Below are 21,791 nucleotides of genomic sequence, written 5' to 3'. Positions count from 1 at the left end.
GATTCCGATGCACCATTGCAGGTTTACTGTATCCCTTAGACCTTCAAATCACCGATGAAACACAGAAATTGCATCGATATTGAATACAAAAGGCAAAATGTCGACTTATTTACAAGAGGAGTAACTCTTCTAATAGTTCAAGCTTTTAGCCTCTCCTGGAACAGCAGTATTAGATTCCGATGCACCATTGCAGGTTTACTATATCCCTTGGACCTTCAAATCAACGATGAAACACAGAAATTGCATCGATATTGAATACAAAAGGCAAAATGTCGACTTATTTACAAGAGGAGTAACTCTTCTAATAGTTCGTGTTTTGAGCTTTTCCTGTGACAGCAGTATTAGATTCCGAAGCACCATTGCAGGTTTACTGTATCCCTTGGACCTTCAAATCAACGATGAAATACAGAAATTGCATCGATATTGAATAAAAAAGGCAAAATATGTACTTATTTACAAGAGGAGTAAGTCTTCTAATAGTTCGTGCTTTTAGCCCCTCCCGGAACAGCAGTATTACATTCCGATGCACCATTGCAGGTTTACTGTATCCCTTGGACCTTCAGATCAAAGATGAAACACAGAAATTGCATCGATATTGAATACAAAAGGCAAAATGTCGACTTATTTACAACAGGAGTAACTCTTCTAATAGTTCGTGATTCTAGCCTCTCCTGGAACAGCAGTATTACATTCCGATGCACCATTGCAGGTTTACTGTATCCCTTGGGCCTTCAAATCACCGATGAAACACAGAAATTGCATAGATATTGAATACAAAAGGCAAAATTTCGACTTCTTTACAAGAGGAGTAACTCTTCTAATAGTTCGTGTTTTAGCCTTTCCTGGGACAGCAGTATTAGATTCCGATGCACCATTGCAGGTTTACTGTATCCCTTGGACCTTCAAATCAACGCTGAGACACAGAAATTGCATCGATATTGAATACAAAAGGCAAAATATCGACTTATTTATAAGAGGAGTAATTCTTCTAATAGTTCGTGCTTTGAGCCTTTCCTGGGACTGCAGTATTAGATTCCGATGCACCATTGCAGGTTTACTGTATCCCTTGGACCTTCAAATCAACGATGAAACACAGAAATTGCATCGATATTGAATACAAAAGGCAAAATGTCGACTTAATTACAAGAGGAGTAACTCTTCTAATAGTTCGTGTTTTGAGCTTTTCCTCGGACAGCAGTATTAGATTCCGATGCACCATTTCAGGTTTACTGTATCCCTTGGACCTTCAAATCAAGGATGAAACACAGAAATTGCATCGATATTGAATACAAAAGGCAAAATGTCGACTTATTTACAAGAGGAGTTACTCTTGTAATAGTTTGTGCTTTGAGCTTTTCCTGGGACAGCAGTATTAGATTCCGATTCACCATTGCAGGTTTACTGTATCCCTTGGACCTTCAAATCAAGGATGAAACACAGAAATTGCATCGATATTGAATACAAAAGGCAAAATGTCGACTTATTTACAAGAGGAGTAACTCTTCTAATAGTTCGTGCTTTGAGGCTTTCCTGGGACAGCAGTATTAGATTCCGATGCACCATTGCAGGTTTACTGTATCCCTTAGACCTTCAAATCAACGATGAAACACAGAAATTGCATCGATATTGAATACAAAAGGCAAAATGTCGACTTATTTACAAGAGGAGTAACTCTTCTAATAGTTCGTGTTTTGAGCTTTTCATGTGACAGCAGTATTAGATTCCGATGCACCATTGCAGGTTTACTGTATCCCTTGGACCTTCAAATCAACGATGAAACACAGAAATTGCATCGATATTGAATACAAAAGGCAAAATGTCGACTTAATTACAAGAGGAGTAACTCTTCTAATAGTTCGTGTTTTGAGCTTTTCCTGGGACAGCAGTATTAGATTCCGATGAACCATTGCAGGTTTACTGTATCCCTTGGACCTTCAAATCAAGGATGAAACACAGAAATTGCATCGATATTGAATACAAAAGGCAAAATGTCGACTTATTTACAAGAGGAGTAACTCTTCTAATAGTTTGTGCTTTGAGCTTTTCCTGGGACAGCAGTATTAGATTCCGATGCACCATTGCAGGTTTACTGTATCCCTTGGACCTTCAAATCAACGATGAAACACAGAAATTGCATCGATATTGAATACAATAGGCAAAATGTCGACTTATTTACAAGAGGAGTAACTCTTCTAATGGTTCGTGCTTTGAGGCTTTCCTGGGACAGCAGTATTAGATTCCGAAGCACCATTGCAGGTTTACTGTATCCCTTGGACCTTCAAATCAACGATGAATCACAGAAATTGCATCGATGTTGAATACAAAAGGCAAAATGTCGACTTATTTACAAGAGGAGTAACTCTTCTAATAGTTTAGGCTTTTAGCCTTTCCTGGGACAGCAGTATTAGATTCCGATGCACCATTGCAGGTTTACTGTATCCCTTGGACCTTCAAATCAACGCTGAAACACAGAAATTGCATTGATATTGAAAAAAAAAGGCAAAATGTCGACTTATTTACAGGAGGAGTAACTCTTCTAATAGTTCGTGCTTTCAGCCCCTCCCGGAACAGCAGTATTAGATTCCGATGCACCATTGCAGGTTTACTGTATCCCTTGGACCTTCAAATCAACGATGAAACACAGAAATTGCATCGATATTGAATACAAAAGGCAAAATGTCGACTTATTTATAAGAGGAGTAACTCTTCTAATAGTTCGTGCTTTTAGCCTCTCCTGGAACAGCAGTATTACATTCCGATGCACCATTGCAGGTTTACTGTATCCCTTGGACCTTCAAATCACCGATGAAACACAGAAATTGCATCGATATTGAATACAAAAGGCAAAATATCGACTTATTTACAAGAGGAGTAACCCTTCTAATAGTTCGTGTTTGAGCTTTTCCTGGGACAGCAGTATTAGATTCCGATGCACCATTGCGGGTTTACTGTATCCCTTAGGCCTTCAAATCACCGATGAAACACAGAAATTGCATCGATATTGAATACAAAAGGCAAAATGTCGACTTATTTACAAGAGGAGTAACTCTTCTAATAGTTCGTGCTTTGAGGCATTCCTGTGACAGCAGTATTAGATTCCGATGCACCATTGCAGGTTTACTGTATCCCTTGGACATTCAAATCACCGATGAAACACAGAAATCGCATCGATATTGAATACAAAGAGCAAAATGTCGGCTCATTTACAAGAGGAGTAACTCTTCTAATAGTTCGTGCTTTGAGCTTTTCCTGGGACAGCAGTATTAGATTCCGATGCACCATTGCAGGTTTACTGTATCCCTCGGACCTTCAAATCAAGGATGAAACACAGAAATTGCATCGATATTGAATACAAAAGGCAAAATGTCGACTTATTTACAAGAGGAGTAACTCTTCTAATAGTTCGTGCTTTGAGCCTTTCCTGGGACAGCAGTATTAGATTCCGATGCACCATTGCAGGTTTACTGTATCCCTTGGACCTTCAAAAGACGATGAAACACAGAAATTGCATCGATATTGAAAAAGAAGGCAAAATAACGACTTATTTACAAGAGGAGTAACTCTTCTAATAGTTCGTGCTTTTAGCCCCTCCCGGAACAGCAGTATTACATTCCGATGCACCATTACAGGTTTACTGTATCCCTTGGACCTTCAAATCAACGATGAAACACAGAAATTGCATCGATATTGAATACAAAAGGCAAAATGTCGACTTATTTACAAGAGGAGTTACTCTTCTAATAGTTCGTGCTTTTAGCCTCTCCTGGATTAGCATTATTACATTCCGATGCACCATTGCAGGTTTACTGTATCCCTTGGACCTTCAAATCACCGATGATACACAGAAATTGCATAGATATTGAATACAAAAGGCAAAATATCGACTTATTTACAAGAGGAGTAACTCTTCCAATAGTTCGTTCTTTTGGCCCCTCCCGGAACAGCAGTATTACATTCCGATGCACCATTGCAGGTTTACTGTATCCCTTGGACCTTCAAATCAACGATGAAACACAGAAATTGCATCGATATTGAATACAAAAGGCAAAATGTCGACTTATTTACAAGAGTAGTAACTCTTCTAATAGTTCGTGATTTTAGCCTCTCCTGGAACAGCAGTATTACATTCCGATGCACCATTGCAGGTTTACTGTATCCCTTGGGCCTTCAAATCACCGATGAAACACAGAAATTAAATAGATATTGAATACAAAAGGCAAAATGTCGACTTACTTACAAGAGGAGCAACTCTTCTAATAGTTCGTGTTTTAGCCTTTCCTGGGACAGCAGTATTAGATTCCGATGCACCATTGCAGGTTTACTGTATCCCTTGGACCTTCAAATCAACGCTGAAACACAGTAATTGCATCGATATTGAATACAAAAGGCAAAATTTCGACTTAGTTACAAGAGGAGTAACTCTTCTAATAGTTCGTGCTTTTAGCCTCTCTTGGAACAGCAGTATTACATTCCGATGCACCATTGCAGGTTTACTGTATCCCTTGGACCTTCAAATCACCGATGATACACAGAAATTGCATAGATATTGAATACAAAAGGCAAAATATCGACTTATTTACAAGAGGAGTAACTCTTCTAATAGTTCGTGTTTTGAGCTTTTCATGTGACAGCAGTATTAGATTCCGATGCACCATTGCAGGTTTACTGTATCCCTTGGACCTTCAAATCAACGATGAAACACAGAAATTGCATCGATATTGAGTACAAAAGGCAAAATGTCGACTTAATTACAAGAGGAGTAACTCTTCTAATAGTTCGTGTTTTGAGCTTTTCCTGGGACAGCAGTATTAGATTCCGATGAACCATTGCAGGTTTACTGTATCCCTTGGACCTTCAAATCAAGGATGAAACACAGAAATTGCATCGATATTGAATACAAAAGGCAAAATGTCGACTTATTTACAAGAGGAGTAACTCTTCTAATAGTTTGTGCTTTGAGCTTTTCCTGGGACAGCAGTATTAGATTCCGATGCACCATTGCAGGTTTACTGTATCCCTTGGACCTTCAAATCAACGATGAAACACAGAAATTGCATCGATATTGAATACAAAAGGCAAAATGTCGACTTATTTACAAGAGGAGTAACTCTTCTAATAGTTCGTGATTTTAGCCTCTCCTGGAACAGCAGTATTACATTCCGATGCACCATTGCAGGTTTACTGTATCCCTTGGGCCTTCAAATCACCGATGAAACACAGAAATTAAATAGATATTGAATACAAAAGGCAAAATGTCGACTTACTTACAAGAGGAGCAACTCTTCTAATAGTTCGTGTTTTAGCCTTTCCTGGGACAGCAGTATTAGATTCCGATGCACCATTGCAGGTTTACTGTATCCCTTGGACCTTCAAATCAACGCTGAAACACAGTAATTGCATCGATATTGAATACAAAAGGCAAAATTTCGACTTAGTTACAAGAGGAGTAACTCTTCTAATAGTTCGTGCTTTTAGCCTCTCTTGGAACAGCAGTATTACATTCCGATGCACCATTGCAGGTTTACTGTATCCCTTGGACCTTCAAATCACCGATGATACACAGAAATTGCATAGATATTGAATACAAAAGGCAAAATATCGACTTATTTACAAGAGGAGTAACTCTTCTAATAGTTCGTGTTTTGAGCTTTTCATGTGACAGCAGTATTAGATTCCGATGCACCATTGCAGGTTTACTGTATCCCTTGGACCTTCAAATCAACGATGAAACACAGAAATTGCATCGATATTGAGTACAAAAGGCAAAATGTCGACTTAATTACAAGAGGAGTAACTCTTCTAATAGTTCGTGTTTTGAGCTTTTCCTGGGACAGCAGTATTAGATTCCGATGAACCATTGCAGGTTTACTGTATCCCTTGGACCTTCAAATCAAGGATGAAACACAGAAATTGCATCGATATTGAATACAAAAGGCAAAATGTCGACTTATTTACAAGAGGAGTAACTCTTCTAATAGTTTGTGCTTTGAGCTTTTCCTGGGACAGCAGTATTAGATTCCGATGCACCATTGCAGGTTTACTGTATCCCTTGGACCTTCAAATCAACGATGAAACACAGAAATTGCATCGATATTGAATACAATAGGCAAAATGTCGACTTATTTACAAGAGGAGTAACTCTTCTAATAGTTCGTGCTTTGAGGCTTTCCTGGGACAGCAGTATTAGATTCCGAAGCACCATTGCAGGTTTACTGTATCCCTTGGACCTTCAAATCAACGATGAATCACAGAAATTGCATCGATATTGAATACAAAAGGCAAAATGTCGACTTATTTACAAGAGGAGTAACTCTTCTAATAGTTCGTGTTTTAGCCTTTTCTGGGACAGCAGTATTAGATTCCGATGCACCATTGCAGGTTTACTGTATCCCTTGGACCTTCAAATCAACGATGAAACACAGAAATTGCATCGATATTGAATACAAAAGGCAAAATGTCGACTTATTTACAAGAGGAGTAACTCTTCTAATAGTTCGTGCTTTTAGCCTCTCCTGGAACAGCAGTATTACATTCCGATGCACCATTGCAGGTTTACTGTATCCCTTGGACCTTCAAATCACCGATGAAACACAGAAATTGCATCGATATTGAATACAAAAGGCAAAATATCGACTTATTTACAAGAGGAGTAACCCTTCTAATAGTTCGTGTTTGAGCTTTTCCTGGGACAGCAGTATTAGATTCCGATGCACCATTGCAGGTTTACTGTATCCCTTGGACCTTCAAATCAAGGATGAAACACAGAAATAGCATCGATATTGAATACATAAGGCAAAATGTCGACTTATTTACAAGAGGAGTAACTCTTCTAATAGTTCGTGCTTTGAGACTTTCCTGGGACAGCAGTATTAGATTCCGATGCACCATTGCGGGATTACTGTATCCCTTAGGCCTTCAAATCACCGATGAAACACAGAAATTGCATCGATATTGAATACAAAAGGCAAAATGTCGACTTATTTACAAGAGGAGTAACTCTTCTAATAGTTCGTGCTTTGAGGCATTCCTGTGACAGCAGTATTAGATTCCGATGCACCATTGCAGGTTTACTGTATCCCTTGGACATTCAAATCAACGATGAAACACAGAAATTGCATCCATATTGAATACCAAAGGCAAAATATCGACTTATTTAGAAGAGGAGTAACTCTTCTAATAGTTTGTGCTTTGAGCTTTTCCTGGGACAGCAGTATTAGATTCCGATGCACCATTGCAGGTTTACTGTATCCCTTGGACCTTCAAATCAAGAATGAAACAAAGAAATTGCATCGATATTGAATCCAAAAGAAAAAATGTCGACTTATTTACAAGAGGAGTAACTCTTCTAATAGTTCGTGCTTTGAGGCTTTCCTGGGACAGCAGTATTAGATTCCGATGCACCATTGCAGGTTTACTGTATCCCTTGGACCTTCAAATCAACGATGAAAGACAGAAATTGCATCGATATTGAATACAAAAGGAAAATGTTACTTATTTACAAGAGGAGTTACTCTTCTAATAGTTCGTGCTTTGAGGCTTTCCTGGGACAGCAGTATTAGATTCCGATGCACCACTGCAGGTTTACTGTATCCCTTGGACCTTCAAATCACCGATGAAACACAGAAATCGCATCGATATTGAATACAAAAAGCAAAATGTCGGCTCATTTACAAGAGGAGTAACTCTTCTAATAGTTCGTGCTTTGAGCTTTTCCTGGGACAGCAGTATTAGATTCCGATGCACCATTGCAGGTTTACTGTATCCCTTGGACCTTCAAATCAAGGATGAAACACAGAAATTGCATCGATATTGAATACAAAAGGCAAAATGTCGACTTATTTACAAGAGGAGTAACTCTTCTAATAGTTCGTGCTTTGAGCCTTTCCTGGGACAGCAGTATTAGATTCCGATGCACCATTGCAGGTTTACTGTATCCCTTCGACCTTCAAAAGACGATGAAACACAGAAATTGCATCGATATTGAAAAAGAAGGCAAAATAACGACTTATTTACAAGAGGAGTAACTTTTCTAATAGTTCGTGCTTTTAGCCCCTCCCGGAACAGCAGTATTACATTCCGATGCACCATTACAGGTTTACTGTATCCCTTGGACCTTCAAATCAACGATGAAACACAGAAATTGCATCGATATTGAATACAAAAGGCAAAATGTCGACTTATTTACAAGAGGAGTAACTCTTCTAATAGTTCGTGCTTTTAGCCTCTCCTGGATTAGCAGTATTACATTCCGATGCACCATTTCAGGTTTACTGTATCCCTTGGACCTTCAAATCACCGATGATACACAGAAATTGCATAGATATTGAATACAAAAGGCAAAATATCGACTTATTTACAAGAGGAGTAACTCTTCCAATAGTTCGTTCTTTTGGCCCCTCCCGGAACAGCAGTATTACATTCCGATGCACCATTGCAGGTTTACTGTATCCCTTGGACCTTCAAATCAACGATGAAACACAGAAATTGCATCGATATTGAATACAAAAGGCAAAATGTCGACTTATTTACAAGAGGAGTAACTCTTCTAATAGTTCGTGATTTTAGCCTCTCCTGGAACAGCAGTATTACATTCCGATGCACCATTGCAGGTTTACTGTATCCCTTGGGCCTTCAAATCACCGATGAAACACAGAAATTGCATAGATATTGAATACAAAAGGCAAAATGTCGACTTACTTACAAGAGGAGCAACTCTTCTAATAGTTCGTGTTTTAGCCTTTCCTGGGACAGCAGTATTAGATTCCGATGCACCATTGCAGGTTTACTGTATCCCTTGGACCTTCAAATCAACGCTGAAACACAGTAATTGCATCGATATTGAATACAAAAGGCAAAATTTCGACTTAGTTACAAGAGGAGTAACTCTTCTAATAGTTCGTGCTTTTAGCCTCTCTTGGAACAGCAGTATTACATTCCGATGCACCATTGCAGGTTTACTGTATCCCTTGGACCTTCAAATCACCGATGATACACAGAAATTGCATAGATATTGAATACAAAAGGCAAAATGTCGACTTATTTACAAGAGGAGTAATTCTTCCAATAGTTCGTGCTTTGAGCTTTTCCTGGGACAGCAGTATTAGATTCCGATGCACCATTGCAGGTTTACTGTATCCCTTGGACCTCCAAATCAACGATGAAACACAGAAATTGCATCGATATTGAATACAAAGGGCAAAATATCGACTTATTTACAAGAGGAGTAACTCTTCTAATAGTTCGTGCTTTTAGCCCCTCCCGGAACACCAGTATTAGATTCCGATGCACCATTGCAGGTTTACTGTATCCCTTGGACCTTCAAATCAACGATGAAACACAGAAATTGCATCGATATTGAAACAAAAGGCAAAATGTCGAGTTATTTACAAGAGGAGTAACTCTTCTAATAGTTCGTGCTTGTAGCCTCTCCTGGAACAGCAGTATTACATTCCGATGCACCATTGCAGGTTTACTGTACCCCTTGGACCTTCAAACCACCGAGGAAACACAGAAATTGCATAGATATTGAATACAAAAGGCAAAATGTCCACTTACTTACAAGAGGAGTAACTCTTCTAATAGTTCGTGTTTTAGCCTTTTCTGGGACAGCAGTATTAGATTCCGATGCACCATTGCAGGTTTACTGTATCCCTTGGACCTTCAAATCAAGAATGAAACAAAGAAATTGCATCGATATTGAATCCAAAAGAAAAAATGTCGCCTTATTTACAAGAGGAGTAACTCTTCTAATAGTTCGTGCTTTGAGGCTTTCCTGGGACAGCAGTATTAGATTCCGATGCACCATTGCAGGTTTACTGTATCCCTTGGACCTTCAAATCAACGATGAAAGACAGAAATTGCATCGATATTGAATACAAAAGGAAAATGTTACTTATTTACAAGAGGAGTTACTCTTCTAATAGTTCGTGCTTTGAGGCTTTCCTGGGACAGCAGTATTAGATTCCGATGCACCACTGCAGGTTTACTGTATCCCTTGGACCTTCAAATCACCGATGAAACACAGAAATCGCATCGATATTGAATACAAAAAGCAAAATGTCGGCTCATTTACAAGAGGAGTAACTCTTCTAATAGTTCGTGCTTTGAGCTTTTCCTGGGACAGCAGTATTAGATTCCGATGCACCATTGCAGGTTTACTGTATCCCTTGGACCTTCAAATCAAGGATGAAACACAGAAATTGCATCGATATTGAATACAAAAGGCAAAATGTCGACTTATTTACAAGAGGAGTAACTCTTCTAATAGTTCGTGCTTTTAGCCTCTCTTGGAACAGCAGTATTACATTCCGATGCACCATTGCAGGTTTACTGTATCCCTTGGACCTTCAAATCACCGATGATACACAGAAATTGCATAGATATTGAATACAAAAGGCAAAATATCGACTTATTTACAAGAGGAGTAACTCTTCTAATAGTTCGTGTTTTGAGCTTTTCATGTGACAGCAGTATTAGATTCCGATGCACCATTGCAGGTTTACTGTATCCCTTGGACCTTCAAATCAACGATGAAACACAGAAATTGCATCGATATTGAGTACAAAAGGCAAAATGTCGACTTAATTACAAGAGGAGCAACTCTTCTAATAGTTCGTGTTTTGAGCTTTTCCTGGGACAGCAGTATTAGATTCCGATGAACCATTGCAGGTTTACTGTATCCCTTGGACCTTCAAATCAAGGATGAAACACAGAAATTGCATCGATATTGAATACAAAAGGCAAAATGTCGACTTATTTACAAGAGGAGTAACTCTTCTAATAGTTTGTGCTTTGAGCTTTTCCTGGGACAGCAGTATTAGATTCCGATGCACCATTGCAGGTTTACTGTATCCCTTGGACCCTCAAATCAACGATGAAACACAGAAATTGCATCGATATTGAATACAATAGGCAAAATGTCGACTTATTTACAAGAGGAGTAACTCTTCTAATAGTTCGTGCTTTGAGGCTTTCCTGGGACAGCAGTATTAGATTCCGAAGCACCATTGCAGGTTTACTGTATCCCTTGGACCTTCAAATCAACGATGAATCACAGAAATTGCATCGATATTGAATACAAAAGGCAAAATGTCGACTTATTTACAAGAGGAGTAACTCTTCTAATAGTTTGTGCTTTTAGCCTTTCCTGGGACAGCAGTATTAGATTCCGATGCACCATTGCAGGTTTACTGTATCCCTTGGACCTTCAAATCAACGCTGAAACACAGAAATTGCATTGATATTGAAAAAAAAAGGCAAAATGTCGACTTATTTACAGGATGAGTAACTCTTCTAATAGTTCGTGCTTTCAGCCCCTCCCGGAACAGCAGTATTAGATTCCGATGCACCATTGCAGGTTTACTGTATCCCTTGGACCTTCAAATCAACGATGAAACACAGAAATTGCATCGATATTGAATACAAAAGGCAAAATGTCGACTTATTTACAAGAGGAGTAACTCTTCTAATAGTTCGTGCTTTTAGCCTCTCCTGGAACAGCAGTATTACATTCCGATGCACCATTGCAGGTTTACTGTATCCCTTGGACCTTCAAATCACCGATGAAACACAGAAATTGCATCGATATTGAATACAAAAGGCAAAATATCGACTTATTTACAAGAGGAGTAACCCTTCTAATAGTTCGTGTTTGAGCTTTTCCTGGGACAGCAGTATTAGATTCCGATGCACCATTGCAGGTTTACTGTATCCCTTGGACCTTCAAATCAAGGATGAAACACAGAAATAGCATCGATATTGAATACATAAGGCAAAATGTCGACTTATTTACAAGAGGAGTAACTCTTCTAATAGTTCGTGCTTTGAGACTTTCCTGGGACAGCAGTATTAGATTCCGATGCACCATTGCGGGATTACTGTATCCCTTAGGCCTTCAAATCACCGATGAAACACAGAAATTGCATCGATATTGAATACAAAAGGCAAAATGTCGACTTATTTACAAGAGGAGTAACTCTTCTAATAGTTCGTGCTTTGAGGCATTCCTGTGACAGCAGTATTAGATTCCGATGCACCATTGCAGGTTTACTGTATCCCTTGGACATTCAAATCAACGATGAAACACAGAAATTGCATCCATATTGAATACCAAAGGCAAAATATCGACTTATTTACAAGAGGAGTAACTCTTCTAATAGTTTGTGCTTTGAGCTTTTCCTGGGACAGCAGTATTAGATTCCGATGCACCATTGCAGGTTTACTGTATCCCTTGGACCTTCAAATCAAGAATGAAACAAAGAAATTGCATCGATATTGAATCCAAAAGAAAAAATGTCGACTTATTTACAAGAAGAGTAACTCTTCTAATAGTTCGTGCTTTGAGGCTTTCCTGGGACAGCAGTATTAGATTCCGATGCACCATTGCAGGTTTACTGTATCCCTTGGACCTTCAAATCAACGATGAAAGACAGAAATTGCATCGATATTGAATACAAAAGGAAAATGTTACTTATTTACAAGAGGAGTTACTCTTCTAATAGTTCGTGCTTTGAGGCTTTCCTGGGACAGCAGTATTAGATTCCGATGCACCACTGCAGGTTTACTGTATCCCTTGGACCTTCAAATCACCGATGAAACACAGAAATCGCATCGATATTGAATACAAAAAGCAAAATGTCGGCTCATTTACAAGAGGAGTAACTCTTCTAATAGTTCGTGCTTTGAGCTTTTCCTGGGACAGCAGTATTAGATTCCGATGCACCATTGCAGGTTTACTGTATCCCTTGGACCTTCAAATCAAGGATGAAACACAGAAATTGCATCGATATTGAATACAAAAGGCAAAATGTCGACTTATTTACAAGAGGAGTAACTCTTCTAATAGTTCGTGCTTTGAGCCTTTCCTGGGACAGCAGTATTAGATTCCGATGCACCATTGCAGGTTTACTGTATCCCTTCGACCTTCAAAAGACGATGAAACACAGAAATTGCATCGATATTGAAAAAGAAGGCAAAATAACGACTTATTTACAAGAGGAGTAACTCTTCTAATAGTTCGTGCTTTTAGCCCCTCCCGGAACAGCAGTATTACATTCCGATGCACCATTACAGGTTTACTGTATCCCTTGGACCTTCAAATCAACGATGAAACACAGAAATTGCATCGATATTGAATACAAAAGGCAAAATGTCGACTTATTTACAAGAGGAGTAACTCTTCTAATAGTTCGTGCTTTTAGCCTCTCCTGGATTAGCAGTATTACATTCCGATGAACCATTGCAGGTTTACTGTATCCCTTGGACCTTCAAATCACCGATGATACACAGAAATTGCATAGATATTGAATACAAAAGGCAAAATATCGACTTATTTACAAGAGGAGTAACTCTTCCAATAGTTCGTTCTTTTGGCCCCTCCCGGAACAGCAGTATTACATTCCGATGCACCATTGCAGGTTTACTGTATCCCTTGGACCTTCAAATCAACGATGAAACACAGAAATTGCATCGATATTGAATACAAAAGGCAAAATGTCGACTTATTTACAAGAGGAGTAACTCTTCTAATAGTTCGTGATTTTAGCCTCTCCTGGAACAGCAGTATTACATTCCGATGCACCATTGCAGGTTTACTGTATCCCTTGGGCCTTCAAATCACCGATGAAACACAGAAATTGCATAGATATTGAATACAAAAGGCAAAATGTCGACTTACTTACAAGAGGAGCAACTCTTCTAATAGTTCGTGTTTTAGCCTTTCCTGGGACAGCAGTATTAGATTCCGATGCACCATTGCAGGTTTACTGTATCCCTTGGACCTTCAAATCAACGCTGAAACACAGTAATTGCATCGATATTGAATACAAAAGGCAAAATTTCGACTTAGTTACAAGAGGAGTAACTCTTCTAATAGTTCGTGCTTTTAGCCTCTCTTGGAACAGCAGTATTACATTCCGATGCACCATTGCAGGTTTACTGTATCCCTTGGACCTTCAAATCACCGATGATACACAGAAATTGCATAGATATTGAATACAAAAGGCAAAATGTCGACTTATTTACAAGAGGAGTAATTCTTCCAATAGTTCGTGCTTTGAGCTTTTCCTGGGACAGCAGTATTAGATTCCGATGCACCATTGCAGGTTTACTGTATCCCTTGGACCTTCAAATCAACGATGAAACACAGAAATTGCATCGATATTGAATACAAAGGGCAAAATATCGACTTATTTACAAGAGGAGTAACTCTTCTAATAGTTCGTGCTTTTAGCCCCTCCCGGAACACCAGTATTAGATTCCGATGCACCATTGCAGGTTTACTGTATCCCTTGGACCTTCAAATCAACGATGAAACACAGAAATTGCATCGATATTGAAACAAAAGGCAAAATGTCGAGTTATTTACAAGAGGAGTAACTCTTCTAATAGTTCGTGCTTGTAGCCTCTCCTGGAACAGCAGTATTACATTCCGATGCACCATTGCAGGTTTACTGTACCCCTTGGACCTTCAAACCACCGAGGAAACACAGAAATTGCATAGATATTGAATACAAAAGGCAAAATGTCCACTTACTTACAAGAGGAGTAACTCTTCTAATAGTTCGTGTTTTAGCCTTTTCTGGGACAGCAGTATTAGATTCCGATGCACCATTGCAGGTTTACTGTATCCCTTGGACCTTCAAATCAAGAATGAAACAAAGAAATTGCATCGATATTGAATCCAAAAGAAAAAATGTCGCCTTATTTACAAGAGGAGTAACTCTTCTAATAGTTCGTGCTTTGAGGCTTTCCTGGGACAGCAGTATTAGATTCCGATGCACCATTGCAGGTTTACTGTATCCCTTGGACCTTCAAATCAACGATGAAAGACAGAAATTGCATCGATATTGAATACAAAAGGAAAATGTTACTTATTTACAAGAGGAGTTACTCTTCTAATAGTTCGTGCTTTGAGGCTTTCCTGGGACAGCAGTATTAGATTCCGATGCACCACTGCAGGTTTACTGTATCCCTTGGACCTTCAAATCACCGATGAAACACAGAAATCGCATCGATATTGAATACAAAAAGCAAAATGTCGGCTCATTTACAAGAGGAGTAACTCTTCTAATAGTTCGTGCTTTGAGCTTTTCCTGGGACAGCAGTATTAGATTCCGATGCACCATTGCAGGTTTACTGTATCCCTTGGACCTTCAAATCAAGGATGAAACACAGAAATTGCATCGATATTGAATACAAAAGGCAAAATGTCGACTTATTTACAAGAGGAGTAACTCTTCTAATAGTTCGTGCTTTGAGCCTTTCCTGGGACAGCAGTATTAGATTCCGATGCACCATTGCAGGTTTACTGTATCCCTTGGACCTTCAAAAGACGATGAAACACAGAAATTGCATCGATATTGAAAAAGAAGGCAAAATAACGACTTATTTACAAGAGGAGTAACTCTTCTAATAGTTCGTGCTTTTAGCCCCTCCCGGAACAGCAGTATCACATTCCGATGCACCATTACAGGTTTACTGTATCCCTTGGACCTTCAAATCAACGATGAAACACAGAAATTGCATCGATATTGAATACAAAAGGCAAAATGTCGACTTATTTACAAGAGGAGTAACTCTTCTAATAGTTCGTGCTTTTAGCCTCTCCTGGATTAGCAGTATTACATTCCGATGCACCATTGCAGGTTTACTGTATCCCTTGGACCTTCAAATCACCGATGATACACAGAAATTGCATAGATATTGAATACAAAAGGCAAAATATCGACTTATTTACAAGAGGAGTAACTCTTCCAATAGTTCGTTCTTTTGGCCCCTCCCGGAACAGCAGTATTACATTCCGATGCACCATTGCAGGTTTACTGTATCCCTTGGACCTTCAAATCAACGATGAAACACAGAAATTGCATCGATATTGAATACAAAAGGCAAAATGTCGACTTATTTACAAGAGGAGTAACTCTTCTAATAGTTCGTGATTTTAGCCTCTCCTGGAACAGCAGTATTACATTCCGATGCACCATTGCAGGTTTACTGTATCCCTTGGGCCTTCAAATCACCGATGAAACACAGAAATTGCATAGATATTGAATACAAAAGGCAAAATGTCGACTTACTTACAAGAGGAGCAACTCTTCTAATAGTTCGTGTTTTAGCCTTTCCTGGGACAGCAGTATTAGATTCCGATGCACCATTGCAGGTTTACTGTATCCCTTGGACCTTCAAATCAACGCTGAAACACAGTAATTGCATCGATATTGAATACAAAAGGCAAAATTTCGACTTAGTTACAAGAGGAGTAACTCTTCTAATAGTTCGTGCTTTTAGCCTCTCTTGGAACAGCAGTATTACATTCCGATGCACCATTGCAGGTTTACTGTATCCCTTGGACCTTCAAATCACCGATGATACACAGAAATTGCATAGATCTTGAATACAAAAGGCAAAATGTCGACTTATTTACAAGAGGAGTAATTCTTCCAATAGTTCGTGCTTTGAGCTTTTCCTGGGACAGCAGTATTAGATTCCGATGCACCATTGCAGGTTTACTGTATCCCTTGGACCTTCAAATCAACGATGAAACACAGAAATTGCATCGATATTGATTACAAAGGGCAAAATATCGACTTATTTACAAGAGGAGTAACTCTTCTAATAGTTCGTGCTTTTAGCCCCTCCCGGAACACCAGTATTAGATTCCGATGCACCATTGCAGGTTTACTGTATCCCTTGGACCTTCAAATCAACGATGAAACACAGAAATTGCATCGATATTGAAACAAAAGGCAAAATGTCGAGTTATTTACAAGAGGAGTAACTCTTCTAACAGTTCGTGCTTGTAGCCTCTCCTGGAACAGCAGTATTACATTCCGATGCACCATTGCAGGTTTACTGTACCCCTTGGACCTTCAAACCACCGAGAAAACACAGAAATTGCATAGATATTGAATACAAAAGGCAAAATGTCCACTTCCTTACAAGAGGAGTAACTCTTCTAATAGTTCGTGTTTTAGCCTTTTCTGGGACAGCAGTATTAGATTCCGATGCACCATTGCAGGTTTACTGCATCCCTTGGACCTTCAAATCAACGATGAAACACAGAAATTGCATCGATATTGAATACAAAAGGCAAAATATCGACTTATTTACAAGAGGAGTAACTCTTCTAATAGTTCGTGGTTTTAGCCTCTCCTGGAACAGCAGTATTACATTCCGATGCACCATTGCAGGTTTACTGTATCCCTTGGACCTTCAAATCACCGATGAAACACAGAAATTGCATAGATATTGAATACAAAAGGCAAAATGTCGACTTATTTACAAGAGGAGTAACTCTTCTAATAGTTCGTGCTTTGAGGCTTTCCTGGGACAGCAGTATTAGATTCCGATGCACCATTGCGGGTTTACTGTATCCCTTGGGCCTTCAAATCACCGATGAAACACAGAAATTGCATCGATATTGAATACAAAAGGCAAAATGTCGACTTATTTACAAGAGGAGTAACTCTTCTAATAGTTCGTGCTTTGAGGCATTCCTGGGACAGCAGTATTAGATTCCGATGCACCATTGCAGGTTTACTGTATCCCTTGGACATTCAACTCAACGATGAAACACAGAAATTGCATCCATATTGAATACCAAAGGCAAAATATCGACTTATTTACAAGAGGAGTAACTCTTCTAATAGTTTGTGCTTTGAGCTTTTCCTGGGACAGCAGTATTAGATTCCGATGCACCATTGCAGGTTTACTGTATCCCTTGGACCTTCAAATCAAGAATGAAACACAGAAATTGCATCGATATTGAATACAAAATGCAAAATGTCGACTTATTTACAAGAGGAGTAACTCTTCTAATAGTTCGTGCTTTGAGGCTTTCCTGGGACAGCAGTATTAGATTCCGATGCACCATTGCAGGTTTACTGTATCCCTTGGACCTTCAAATCAACGATGAAAGACAGAAATTGCATCGATATTGAATACAAAAGGAAAATGTTACTTATTTACAAGAGGAGTTACTCTTCTAATAATTCGTGCTTTGAGGCTTTCCTGGGACAGCAGTATTAGATTCCGATGCACCACTGCAGGTTTACTGTATCCCTTGGACCTTCAAATCACCGATGAAACACAGAAATCGCATCGATATTGAATACAAAAAGCAAAATGTCGGCTCATTTACAAGAGGAGTAACTCTTCTAATAGTTCGTGCTTTGAGCTTTTCCTGGGACAGCAGTATTAGATTCCGATGCACCATTGCAGGTTTACTGTATCCCTTGGACCTTCAAATCAAGGATGAAACACAGAAATTGCATCGATATTGAATACAAAAGGCAAAATGTCGACTTATTTACAAGAGGAGTAACTCTTCTAATAGTTCGTGCTTTGAGCCTTTCCTGGGACAGCAGTATTAGATTCCGATGCACCATTGCAGGTTTACTGTATCCCTTGGACCTTCAAAAGACGATGAAACACAGAAATTGCATCGATATTGAAAAAGAAGGCAAAATGTCGACTTATTTACAAGAGGAGTAACTCTTCTAATAGTTCGTGCTTTTAGCCCCTCCCGGAACAGCAGTATTACATTCCGATGCACCATTACAGGTTTACTGTATCCCTTGGACCTTCAAATCAACGATGAAACACAGAAATTGCATCGATATTGAATACAAAAGGCAAAATGTCGACTTATTTACAAGAGGAGTAACTCTTCTAATAGTTCGTGCTTTTAGCCTCTCCTGGATTAGCAGTATTACATTCCGATGCACCATTGCAGGTTTACTGTATCCCTTGGACCTTCAAATCACCGATGATACACAGAAATTGCATAGATATTGAATACAAAAGGCAAAATATCGACTTATTTACAAGAGGAGTAACTCTTCCAATAGTTCGTTCTTTTGGCCCCTCCCGGAACAGCAGTATTACATTCCGATGCACCATTGCAGGTTTACTGTATCCCTTGGACCTTCAAATCAACGATGAAACACAGAAATTGCATCGATATTGAATACAAAAGGCAAAATGTCGACTTATTTACAAGAGGAGTAACTCTTCTAATAGTTCGTGATTTTAGCCTCTCCTGGAACAGCAGTATTACATTCCGATGCACCATTGCAGGTTTACTGTATCCCTTGGGCCTTCAAATCACCGATGAAACACAGAAATTGCATAGATATTGAATACAAAAGGCAAAATGTCGACTTACTTACAAGAGGAGCAACTCTTCTAATAGTTCGTGTTTTAGCCTTTCCTGGGACAGCAGTATTAGATTCCGATGCACCATTGCAGGTTTACTGTATCCCTTGGACCTTCAAATCAACGCTGAAACACAGTAATTGCATCGATATTGAATACAAAAGGCAAAATTTCGACTTAGTTACAAGAGGAGTAACTCTTCTAATAGTTCGTGCTTTTAGCCTCTCTTGGAACAGCAGTATTACATTCCGATGCACCATTGCAGGTTTACTGTATCCCTTGGACCTTCAAATCACCGATGATACACAGAAATTGCATAGATCTTGAATACAAAAGGCAAAATGTCGACTTATTTACAAGAGGAGTAATTCTTCCAATAGTTCGTGCTTTGAGCTTTTCCTGGGACAGCAGTATTAGATTCCGATGCACCATTGCAGGTTTACTGTATCCCTTGGACCTTCAAATCAACGATGAAACACAGAAATTGCATCGATATTGATTACAAAGGGCAAAATATCGACTTATTTACAAGAGGAGTAACTCTTCTAATAGTTCGTGCTTTTAGCCCCTCCCGGAACACCAGTATTAGATTCCGATGCACCATTGCAGGTTTACTGTATCCCTTGGACCTTCAAATCAACGATGAAACACAGAAATTGCATCGATATTGAAACAAAAGGCAAAATGTCGAGTTATTTACAAGAGGAGTAACTCTTCTAACAGTTCGTGCTTGTAGCCTCTCCTGGAACAGCAGTATTACATTCCGATGCACCATTGCAGGTTTACTGTACCCCTTGGACCTTCAAACCACCGAGAAAACACAGAAATTGCATAGATATTGAATACAAAAGGCAAAATGTCCACTTCCTTACAAGAGGAGTAACTCTTCTAATAGTTCGTGTTTTAGCCTTTTCTGGGACAGCAGTATTAGATTCCGATGCACCATTGCAGGTTTACTGCATCCCTTGGACCTTCAAATCAACGATGAAACACAGAAATTGCATCGATATTGAATACAAAAGGCAAAATATCGACTTATTTACAAGAGGAGTAACTCTTCTAATAGTTCGTGGTTTTAGCCTCTCCTGGAACAGCAGTATTACATTCCGATGCACCATTGCAGGTTTACTGTATCCCTTGGACCTTCAAATCACCGATGAAACACAGAAATTGCATAGATATTGAATACAAAAGGCAAAATGTCGACTTATTTACAAGAGGAGTAACTCTTCTAATAGTTCGTGCTTTGAGGCTTTCCTGGGACAGCAGTATTAGATTCCGATGCACCATTGCGGGTTTACTGTATCCCTTGGGCCTTCAAATCACCGATGAAACACAGAAATTGCATCGATATTGAATACAAAAGGCAAAATGTCGACTTATTTACAAGAGGAGTAACTCTTCTAATAGTTCGTGCTTTGAGGCATTCCTGGGACAGCAGTATTAGATTCCGATGCACCATTGCAGGTTTACTGTATCCCTTGGACATTCAACTCAACGATGAAACACAGAAATTGCATCCATATTGAATACCAAAGGCAAAATATCGACTTATTTACAAGAGGAGTAACTCTTCTAATAGTTTGTGCTTTGAGCTTTTCCTGGGACAGCAGTATTAGATTCCGATGCACCATTGCAGGTTTACTGTATCCCTTGGACCTTCAAATCAAGAATGAAACACAGAAATTGCATCGATATTGAATACAAAATGCAAAATGTCGACTTATTTACAAGAGGAGTAACTCTTCTAATAGTTCGTGCTTTGAGGCTTTCCTGGGACAGCAGTATTAGATTCCGATGCACCATTGCAGGTTTACTGTATCCCTTGGACCTTCAAATCAACGATGAAAGACAGAAATTGCATCGATATTGAATACAAAAGGAAAATGTTACTTATTTACAAGAGGAGTTACTCTTCTAATAATTCGTGCTTTGAGGCTTTCCTGGGACAGCAGTATTAGATTCCGATGCACCACTGCAGGTTTACTGTATCCCTTGGACCTTCAAATCACCGATGAAACACAGAAATCGCATCGATATTGAATACAAAAAGCAAAATGTCGGCTCATTTACAAGAGGAGTAACTCTTCTAATAGTTCGTGCTTTGAGCTTTTCCTGGGACAGCAGTATTAGATTCCGATGCACCATTGCAGGTTTACTGTATCCCTTGGACCTTCAAATCAAGGATGAAACACAGAAATTGCATCGATATTGAATACAAAAGGCAAAATGTCGACTTATTTACAAGAGGAGTAACTCTTCTAATAGTTCGTGCTTTGAGCCTTTCCTGGGACAGCAGTATTAGATTCCGATGCACCATTGCAGGTTTACTGTATCCCTTGGACCTTCAAAAGACGATGAAACACAGAAATTGCATCGATATTGAAAAAGAAGGCAAAATGTCGACTTATTTACAAGAGGAGTAACTCTTCTAATAGTTCGTGCTTTTAGCCCCTCCCGGAACAGCAGTATAACATTCCGATGCACCATTACAGGTTTACTGTATCCCTTGGACCTTCAAATCAACGATGAAACACAGAAATTGCATCGATATTGAATACAAAAGGCAAAATGTCGACTTATTTACAAGAGGAGTAACTCTTCTAATAGTTCGTGCTTTTAGCCTCTCCTGGATT

Source organism: Schistocerca cancellata, chromosome 1 (genome assembly GCF_023864275.1).
Source record: "Schistocerca cancellata isolate TAMUIC-IGC-003103 chromosome 1, iqSchCanc2.1, whole genome shotgun sequence".
Classification (NCBI taxonomy): domain Eukaryota; kingdom Metazoa; phylum Arthropoda; class Insecta; order Orthoptera; family Acrididae; genus Schistocerca; species Schistocerca cancellata.
Note: the sequence above shows the minus strand (reverse complement) of the source record.